The 11,027-nt window shown below is 37.7% G+C and overlaps 1 protein-coding gene across 3 annotated transcripts in view; it reads left to right on the top strand.

Annotated features, from left to right (window-relative positions):
* The first annotated feature begins 9,385 nt into the window (after positions 1-9,385).
* LOC129241352 (SRSF protein kinase 1) overlaps positions 9,386-11,027 on the top strand; it is a 28,967-nt gene continuing 27,325 nt past the window's right edge. For 2 of the 3 annotated variants that reach the window (XM_054877616.1, XM_054877614.1), the window contains exon 1: positions 9,386-10,464. The gene's annotated coding sequence lies outside the window, so the exon portion shown is untranslated. The remainder of the gene's footprint in view (positions 10,465-11,027) is intronic. The other variant, XM_054877615.1, reaches the window with a different exon arrangement.

The raw sequence follows: 11,027 nt of genomic DNA, 5'->3' as shown, positions 1-11,027 counted from the left end.
AAAGCAAACGAACGGAAACGTTCGACATCTTGCTCTCTCCTACTTAAGTGAGCGTATATATGTATGTATATGCGCATATGTACATATATAAATTCACGTATTTGTATTTGCATATGCCTTCTTATTGATTATTATTAATTTGATTTACTTGAAGAATTTAAAATAAAACCAAGTTTGTTAATAATACCTGTTGTTTTAATATTATTATTATTAATTTTTTTATTACATATGAAGGAAAAAATGTATGGTAATATTTACCATATACTTATAAGATATGTTGTATACTAATATATGTATATAAACATGCATATACATATACAATTTCGCGCAATTTTCAAAAAGAACAAATCTATATGTAAAGATGCATACAAGTCATATGGACATATCAAATATACGAATCTATTCCATTATGTTATGTTATGTTATGTTATGTTATGTTATGTTATGTTATGTTATGTTATGTTATGTTATGTTATGTTATGTTATGTTATGTTATGTTATGTTATGTTATGTTATGTTATGTTATGTTATGTTATGTTATGTTATGTTATGTTATGTTATGTTATGTTATGTTATGTTATGTTATGTTATGTTATGTTATGTTATGTTATGTTAAAGTAATATATATTATATTATGTTAATGTTACCTCATTCTCTATATCCATACAAAATATCTATCAAACAAATAAAATTAAAATTTTCTTTTGAAAAATGCAACCATTCAATCAGTATTTTCTTATGACGTTATCACGTTAAACTATCTTCAGTAAACCGACTTTACAGACAACCTCTTTTTTTATTCAAAATAGTCCCGCCTCGATACACTATTTTGCGCGATCTAAAAGCTGTGCGAAAGAGTGTTTCAGGTCATTGACCAGAATGTCCTTCAGGATGTCGGTACAAACCTTTTGGTTGGCCTCTACGGACGCAAAACGTTTTCCTTCATGGTAAAATGCAATTTTTCGAATAGTTAGAAGTCACAGGGAGTCATATCAGGCGAATACGGTGAGTGATTCATGGTTAAAATGCGATTTCTAGTCAAAAAATCAGTCACAAGAGTTGATCGATGAGATGGTGCATTATCAGGTAATAAGCGCCAGTTTCTCCTTCGCGGTATTCAGGGCGAATTCGACGAATGCGATGCAGCAAACCCTTCTAAACGCGAAAATAGAAAATTGCTTTGACGGCTTGACCCGTTAGCACGGACTCCTTGTGGGCAATTCCCTTGGAATCGTTAAAACAAATGAGCATTGACCTGATGTTTGACTTTTCCAAACGCGATTCTTTGGGTAGGGCCTTAAATTCGGCTTAGTTTTAGGTTCATATTGGAAACACCGCCTCTCATCACCAGTTTCAATATTGTGAAAGAAGTTCTTGTCTTTTCTCGCCTCTTTAATGAGGTCTTTCGAATATTGAATTCCGAGCAATTTTTAGTTCTCAGTTAAGTTGTGCGGAATGAAACGTGCACGGACCTTTCGTAAGCCCAAATAATCAGTTAAAATACGATAAATCGATGTTTTGAGGATTTTTGAACTCCGATTTTATAAATTTCGACGTTGATTTCGGTTCATTTTCGATAAATTTACGAACAATTTCGATGGAGGTTTTGGTGATTACTGATTTTGGGCGGCCCGTATGTTCATTGTCATTTATGCCCTCACAACCATCTCTGAAACGTGTAAACCACTCATGAACTCTGGAACGAGATAGACAATCATCGCCATAAACTGTTTTCATCAATGTTTCGGTATACGTTTTACCGATTTGAAAACAAAATGTGATATTAGCTCTTTGTTCGAAACTCATTTGTGTACCGATGACACAAACATACTGACACTTTAGACGCAATAACTTCGCTTCCACTTAACCGAATGTCATCAAGTTTTCACTGAAAGTCAGCTAGGGATGTAACTTCCAACGCACTAACTCATTAAAAAGATGGCGCCATCAAAAAAAATTGTATGACACTTGTTTATTTTTGTGTGACTATGATTTCGATGGATACCGATATCAATACCCATTGTGGACGTAGAACATCAAATGAGGCAAAGGCAGACCTCCGATTATATTTTTACACTCTTAGCTGGTCACCCTGCATTCATATTAAAATATTTCTGCAACTAGACTTAGACTAGTGATATGCGTTATCATTTCAGGAAACTAGAATTAGTAGAAACCATCGTCTGCTATTTCTGCGATCTGCGTAATAAAACTCCAGAGCACATCCTCTGCGAAATTGCAGGCCTCGCAAGACGATTACTCGACCAACTTCATGGTGCTATTCTAAGCCCATTGGTGATATGGAACAAAAAGTCTGAGGAGGGGCTCAAATTCATTAGAGGCTTGCGGGCATGCTCAATAATAATAATAATAATATTTGATGTTTGCTCGAGGAGCCTGTTATCCTACACCAAATTCATTGCGAGAAACTCTTTTGAAAGAGTTTTGCGCTTATGGAAAAGGAGTGATGCAAAGCATGATTGTAGTAGAGTACGCCTTCGAGTTTCCATTTCAAAAATCAGTTGAGAGATGTACACATATAATTGGTCAATGAAATGATAAGCAAACAGCGCGACTTGCTGAATATTTGGAGAGGCGGGGAATATTGAACGCGACTCGCTTAAAAGCCTGATATAAGGTTATGTCTCTGTCAAAGTCGGTGGTAGATATGTAAAATTAAATACGAAATGAAATACCTCCCTCACTTAGACTTGTTTTTTTTTTTTGTTTTTGGTGGGTAAGGCAAGGTTCAGAATGCCTTCGAATTTACAGCGAGCGTCGTCTACTGCGTTGAGTGGTGTGGCCACTAAAAAATCACTCCTCTTCTTCTGAGCAGGCACCCTTCCCGGAACTACTTTCTACATTACACCGGGAAGGCCCAGAATGGCATCCATAAAAAGAGTCAATTCTATTCACCAACGTCTGGGTCTACCATATTTGTAGTCAGATTCATGCTATAGGCACGCCTTCATGTGTCTTGTGTCGTCGCGGTGGTTGTCGTCGGCCCGTCAATTTCGGACAGCCTTCACTGCACTGCTGCTAATGATGATGCTGCCGTGCCTTGCACTCCACATCGATATGGCGGAGACGCATTACTATTTTTGTTGGAAAAACTCGAACTGACTCCCACTTCCCGCTGGCTGAACACAAATCTCTCGTGAGGGTGTTCAAAGCTATTGGATGCTCTAAAACTCTTTCTGGTGTATCTTTCTTCTTTAAAGCAGTCACAGTACCAAAATTAAATATTCCGCACTCTTCACCGTGTCATATTAGCAACTGGGCGAGGTAGTAGTCTACGTCCTCGCGTTTTCAGACAAGCCCCTCATCGATGCACGGAATGAGTTTAGAAGTATGTCCAGCGCCCGTCTTGAGGCAGATTCCAACGCTGCTGCCATCGTTTAATTGTCAGCGCCCGTTCTGTGGCTGCTAGACAGTCGACTCATTTTCTTTGTTAGCAGGTCCAAAGGACGCTTTCCTGCAATGACAAAGATTGCATCGTCCGATACGGTTCTATACGTGCACGCAACTCGCAGCACGCTTAGACTACGGGTTTGTGTAACCTCCTGAAACATACAAGATGATAGAATCAACAACAATCAGAGACCTCCTACCCGGGCATCGGCATCCCCCTGCACAAATTATTTCCCAGGAAAGCGTAGAAAAGATGGAGCTCCATTTCTTCATGTGCTATTTCGAAAACCCTTTGGCACCAGTACAACATACGGAGGACTCAGAAAGTCTTTGAACTCCTCGCCATTCAATTTCCAAACTAGTAGCTGTATTTACCGGTCACTGGACGATCGGCACACTTGAGCACTTTCTCTGTAAATGTCCGGGTTTGCCAGCTAGACGATTAAGATCACTGGGTGCTCCTTTCTCCGACAGTCTGGGGCAGTACGCTAAGCTAAATCTCATCAATCCTCTCCATTATATCAACAGCTCTGGCTGGCAGTAGATATCTGCCTGTTGGAGGTCTCATAATGTTATCAATACGGCGCTTTAGTGATACTTGAGGAGTGCCAGACTGGCACTTCAACCTTTCACCTACCTACCTACAACCGTTGACAGTAGGTGCTGTCGATTGCCTAGGGAGACTTAGACTTGTAATATCTGGGTTTTGCTCAATAGACATTTTACCGAGGGAGATGGCTGAATCCTCAAAAAGTATGGTAAGTCGTCAAACAGTGACAGAGAGTTGTTGGCAGAAATGCCAGAGTCGGTGGAGAGCTGCACCGAACGGACGTGGACCTATCATATGATTCTTTCTGTACAAAGTTGGCTAGACAGACGACATGAGGATGTGGATTTCCACCTTTCCCACAGTTGCTTAAAATTGTATTTACATAAATCGGACATAAGGACGGCCCATACTGCACTTTCTGTGCAATGACGTTATTGAATACGCAGAGCATTGTTGTTTTATCTGTCCGCAGTATGAAACAAAAAGGGTTGACTTGAGAAATAACGTAGGGAAAGCAATTAAGGTTAGCAACCTGGTTGATATTTTGCTTGAGTCAAAAGAAAACTGGTCCGCTGTACGCAATGCAACAAATAAAATCATCACAAACTCGCTTAGCGCAGAGCGTCTCTGCAAATTTTCGAAGAAAGCCAATAGATCGCTCCCCTCCGCGAAGTAATACCTAACGGACAAAGTGACGGTGTGACGAAAGACAACTTCCACACTTCGGCTTTCAATGCATTGTGCCACCTCTACACAAAAAAAAAAATCCTAACTTAGACTTTCCATCAGCAACAGAGTACTGTTACATATCCAATTTGCGTACGAATTTGAACTTTGACTGACAGCTTCGCGCAAACTGACAGGCAATACATTTTTTATAGTTATAAAAGTATGAGTAACATACGAGTAATATCAAAAACCTAATGACTGACTACTTTGATGGGAGGTGGTGTGCGGTAGGGTTGACTTCTCTAAAGCGTTAAATGAAATGCTGCCATAAAGTAGTCATCATCGCTGCATAGCTGATAAATGAATTTGCAATAAAACGAAAGTAAACAATGCGCAATCAATTTTCGCGTCACTAACAAAGCAACACTATGCTACAAAAATTTTCATACTTCAACGAGAACTGTATGGCATAGCGAAATAAAGACGAGATGTGCAAGAAAATGCTAACTCAAATACGTTGGCTAGAATTGCATGCAGGCAAATATAAGTATTTGTTATATCTGTGTATATACATGTATATGAGTGTGTATATATGTACATATAAACTAAATACATATGTATGTATGTGTGTATAATGAATTTTCAAGTTTGGCGCATAGCCAAGGGAATTTTTTCTTATTAACAGTGAAAAAGAATCTTATGTATTCTATAGTACATTAGGGTGGAAAAAAAAAAAAAAATTTTTTTCTTAATGCTACCGCATAAATTGCTTCTCCACAACTTTTTTTTTACTTTTGGTTTAAATAATTTAATATTTACCCGTACCACTTCGAAAATTACCATTGAATTCGTTTGGAAAAAATTTATTTTTTCTTAAGGGGTTCCGGTGGTCTAGAGCTCGAAAATTTAGGGTATTTTCAGGAATTTTTTTTATAATAAAAAAATGAAAAACGATATTTAAATTTTTTAGGCTTCTAATTTAACATCTTTTGCATGCTAAATACATACAAAAATGATTTTTTTTTTTTTAATGAAAAATTTTCAAATTTTTTTCAATATTTTCACAAATGAAAGAAAAAAAAATTTTAATGAAAAATTATTTTAAATGAAAAACCATTTTAAAATTAAAAGTTTTCAAATTATTTTCAATTTTTGCAAAAATGAAAAAAAAAATGAATGAAAAATTATTTAGAATAAAAAACTATTTAGTATTTTAAAATGAACAATTTTCAAATTTTTTTCATATTTTTTCAAACTGAAAAAAAGTTGTTTTCTTAATTTTATATATGTTGTTCCACAAATGGAGGGACCTACAGTTTCAAGCCGATTCCGAACGGCAGATATTTTTATGAAGAGCTTTTTCATGGCAAAAATACACTCGGAGGTTTGCCATTGCCTGCCGAGGGGCGATCGGTGTTTCGGCGATTTAGTGTTTCACCGAGATTCGAACCAACGTTCTCTCTGTGAACTCCGAATGGTAATCACGCACCAACCCATTCGACTACGGCGAATTTTATAATTTAATAATTATAATAATAATTTAAAACATGGCGCTGAAGTTGGCCCTTCCAAAAAATTGGACCTGGACGGTGTTGTCCATTTTGGCTCTTCTATTTATCTGAAACATAAAAACCAAAAAAAATATTAATCAGTATGACTGGAGCAACAACAACAACAACATAATGTGGCTATGTCCCGCTACTAGAATAAAAAAAAAATTGACAACAAGGCGCGGTTTTGAATTTTACACTCTAAAAATCCCGTATTTTTTCAGTTTTTTGATCAAAAATACGAAATAATTGAAATAATAATATGATTGTAGTACAGGAGATAGCCATCAGATTAAAATTTCAGACGATTCGATTGAATAGTTTTTTTTTTTGCTTTTGGCAACATCAGGCCGAAAAAAGTAGTTTGGAGATAATTGAGTTCAAAGTTTTGAGAGTGGATATTTGCCATTGATGCCGTCGCGTGACAAAGCTGACTCTACCAGCTAAAACGGCTGTAGATCAAAAAAAAAAAAAAGAAAAAAAAAATACTGGGAACATTCTTCCTTTGACAGTATATTCTTAAAAGCCCATACTTTTGAAACATCAAAAAAAAAAAAAAATTTTTTGAACATTCTAGATCACCGGGACCCCTTGAATTTGGTATAAAATGTTTACAGATCGTTATTATTTAATCTCCACTCTTAATTTGCCTTCACAAATGTTCTCTATTAAAAAAAAATACTAATTTAAAATATTAATAAATAAATGAAATAATAAAAATATTATATTATATATTTTTTAATAAAGAGTAGGCTAAAAAATAGGAGTTGTCAGGCCGCCCAGTTGCCAAGCTGCAGGCTATCGAAGGGCTCACAGATTGCGGATAGTGAAATGCCTTCAGATGTTGAGGTTAGCTGCGAATAAGTTTTTCCTAACAAATAAGCAGTTCCGGGCAAGCAGTGGGGTATGGATACTGACGTAGTAGGTTGTGCAGTGGGCGGCTATGCGCAATCTTAAAAAACTACAAGATCAAATCCACCAACTGGCAAGGCGAAAAACAAAACAGCGTCGGTCTTGTAGTAAACGGCTGAGCCACGTAATGTTGCTCCCAACGGCTATTTCTAAGATGGCAGCCCCATCGTGCGGTTAGGAACCCTAGGCTAACAACCTATCGCTCGCTACTAAATAAATAAATACAAATTAAATATTTTAACAATTTTTTTAATTTTTTTTTTTATTTTTTAAAAGTTAAATTTTCAAATAAAAATTTGTTACTAAAACCGATCGGTACTAAGCGTCTAAAGTCAGGGCTCTAGCAACTAATAATATTGGTGCGCAACTAAGTGCCCGCTGTTGGTCAATAGATGCCGCCAGCAGTGTGTGCTAGTCGATTCTAACATCACCTAAACGTCATAAACCAAACTTAGACATATGGTAAACAAACTGCTTCGACACATTAGTGATTTTGTTTGGGTATCATATACTTTTGGCTTTATGAAAATGTCTGATTTTGTGTCGAATAATCGTCATTTGCGGGAAGTGTTGATTTTCCTCTTTCATTCGAAAAAAAACGGCGGCTGAAGCGCATCGAGAGCTACAAAAAGTTTATGGAGATGCTACTTTAAGTGAAACAACGTGCCGAGATTGGTTCCGTCGCTTCAAAGACGGTGAATTTAATGTTGACGACCGTCCGCGTGAAGGAAGGCCCAAAACCTTCGAAGACGCTGAATTTGAGGCATCCGTGTCAAACACAAGAAGAGCTTGCTTCTGTAATAGGAGTTGCCCGCCAATCCATTTCCAAGCGATTGCATGCTTTGGGAATGATTCAGGAACAAGGGACTTGGATTCCTTATGAGTTAAAACCAAGAGATGTTGAACGTCGTTTTTTTCTTTTTTCGCTTGTGAACAACTGCTCCAGCGGCAAAAAAGGAAGGATTTTCTTCATCGCATCGTGACGGGTGATGAAAACTGGACTCATTACAGCAATCCAAAGAGAAGAAAGTCATGGGGACTACCCGGTCATGCATATTTGGTGGGACCAAGTTGGTGTTATTTAATATGAACTGTTAAAACCAAGCGAAACCATCACTGGGGATCGATATCGACTTCAATTGATGCGATTGAGCCGGGCACTGCGCGAGAAGCGGTCGCAACACGCGGAGAGGCATGAAAAAGTGATTCTACAGCATGACAACGCTCGGCCTCACGTTGCGAAACCCGTTAAAACTGAAATGGGAAATCCTACCCCACCCGCCATATTCTCCAGATATTGCGCCGTCCGATTATCACCTGTTCCGATCGATGGCACATGGTCTAGCTGACCAGCAGTTCCATTCATATGAAGACATAAAAAAATGGCTTGATCCGTGGATAGCTTCAAAAGATGAACAGTTTTACCGCGATGGATGAAAGAAAGATGGGGAAAAGTAGTAGCCAGCCATAGGCAATACTTTCAATGATTTACTTGTAACCATTTTTTCAGAATAAAGTTGTATTTGCATCAAGAAAACAGCGAGAACTTAGTTGCGCACCTAATAATAAAAATGATAATTAAGAAAAAAAAACTGTTTTTTTGTGCCATCCTAATGTATCTATACATATACAAATATACTCGTATATAAATATAGGCATATTTGTAAGAAAATACAGAAATTTGTGAACTTTTAAGCGTAAGCCAACCGCCAGAGGACGCTGTGTGTATTAGTTTTTAGTGGAGGCCAATGCTTTTTGGCCCCTACAAAGTTGGCTATGCCATGCCAACTATGTTGTGGAATTCTGTAGTCATTCGTACCGCCTCTGTGTTGACTGTGCTGGCTGTGATGACGCCAACGATGACTATGCACACAATGGCTGTAGAGGTGGCTATGACAACTATGACGATATTGGCGACGCTGGCGACGTTGCCAACCAGTGAGCCATACTGCCGCGTCGGCCTATAGCTAACGGGTACTGCGCGCATTTGGGGTTGTGTATTCATGTGAAGCGCATTGCGATGCGCAGCTGTTTTTGTTTTCACATACAAACACACTCACACTTATACGTATGAGTGTGTGTTTGTATTTCTTCTCTCGCCTTGCCACTGCGAAGTCTTGCCTTTGTCACTGCAGTGGGCAACTATTTTTACACAAAGAACCGTCAAGTGTATGCAACGTTTTTATTTTATTCTATTCTATTTTTTTGTTCTTGTTTTTTTTTTTATTTATTTCTTATTCAAATTGTAGTCACTGTTGTGGCCGCTCTCACGCGCTGACTGCTGACGGCCAAACAGTTGCTGTTGTGCGGCTAGAATTGACGGCATTTTAGCAAAGTATCACGAAATAGTGTTGAAAATGACGTGCGAAAAAATAAAATAAAATAAAATGAAATAAACACTAAAATAAATTTAAAAAATAACAACAACAAATCTAAGAAATAAATAGCGACAAACATAATAACGCGGCGCGCTGAAAAGCGTTCATAGCTGGCACAGTTGAAAAAAAAAACAACAAGGAACGAAAAAAATGGGAGAAATGATATTATTTAGTATTTTACATATTAAAAATCGCGGCTACTTCTCATAATTTTCGGTGCTTGGTCGTGCGCGCGTACACATACCGTTGACGGCGTTGGCATTGGCCAAATCGCTCGAACGGGCACGTTATGTAAGCAGGATTTTTTGGATTTTTTCACAAACCGCAAAAAATCGCAATAAAAAATTTTTGTGAATGCATGATTTGCAACGGTGACAAAACTCAAAAGTTCGTGATAGTGCAGGAATGCGAGAAAATTCCTAAATTGAGAAGCGATAACGAGCAACGAAACTAAAAAGTGCGTCAAATCGCGAAAACAATCTGCGGCAATCCATGTAAAATATCTTATGAATTTAACGCAATAACGAAGTTTTTCTCCACATTTGAACTAACGGTTAATAACGGTGATAGCCGCATAAGTGCGCAACCAAATGTATAATTGTTTGTGACTAATATGAAAAATATGGAAAGTGCAACAAATAAATTGTCAATTAAAATAGTAATAACTTCAACGCAGGCGGTTTTGATGTGAACAGCAACAACAACAATAAACAATTAAACTGCGTCGTTGGTCAACGTAAGCGTCAACGTCAGCAGAAGTGCTATAAGCGTAAAAGGGAAGCAGAAGAAGAGGAAAAAGAAGAAGAAGAAGAAAAGAAAAATTGCGAAATATACATACAGACACACATATAAAGTGAAAGCACAAACACGGCACGCATAAACATTAATCTATAGACATGTATGTATGTATGCACATACATACATACGTACGTACATACAAGCAAAATAATGAAATAATAAAATGGATTTTCACCTTAAAACCGGCGATAAAAGGGTGGCGTACAGTGTGTTATTTGCCTAAAATTAGTGCTCAAAACTGATTCTGATTTTTGTAACTAGAAATTTTAGAACTGTGACATAGATTAGTCTGGGATTAGCTTAGCCTTAGCAACTATGTATGTACTTATATGTATATATATCGGGCTTGGGAATAAGTTCGTACCGTTTTTAGCGAAGACTTTTTTTATAAAACAAAAAACAATAATTACATCAATAAGTAAATCAATTATATATTCGCCGTTGCTGTTTCTAACATCTTCCCACCTCTCGACCAATTTGTTGACGCCGTTCCGGCAAAAATCGCCTGGTCTGGTGTCAAAGAGGTGTTGTTGAGCCAGTTTTTAAGGTCCTCTTTGTTATCGAAGGTAACGCCCTTCATATGGTTTGGCAGGGAGTGGAAAATATTGTAATAGGTCGGTGCAAGGTCTGGAGAATACGGTGGATACTGAAGGATCTCCCGTTCGAGCTCTTGGAGTGCGGCTTTGACAACTTGTGCAACATGCAAAAACTATGTAATATGAGATGTGACGCAAAAGTTTCTGTGCTGTATTCTTATCT

This window comes from Anastrepha obliqua, chromosome 3 (assembly GCF_027943255.1).
Source record: "Anastrepha obliqua isolate idAnaObli1 chromosome 3, idAnaObli1_1.0, whole genome shotgun sequence".
In the NCBI taxonomy this organism is placed as follows: Eukaryota; Metazoa; Arthropoda; class Insecta; order Diptera; family Tephritidae; genus Anastrepha; species Anastrepha obliqua.
This window is presented reverse-complemented; position numbering and strand designations above follow the sequence as displayed.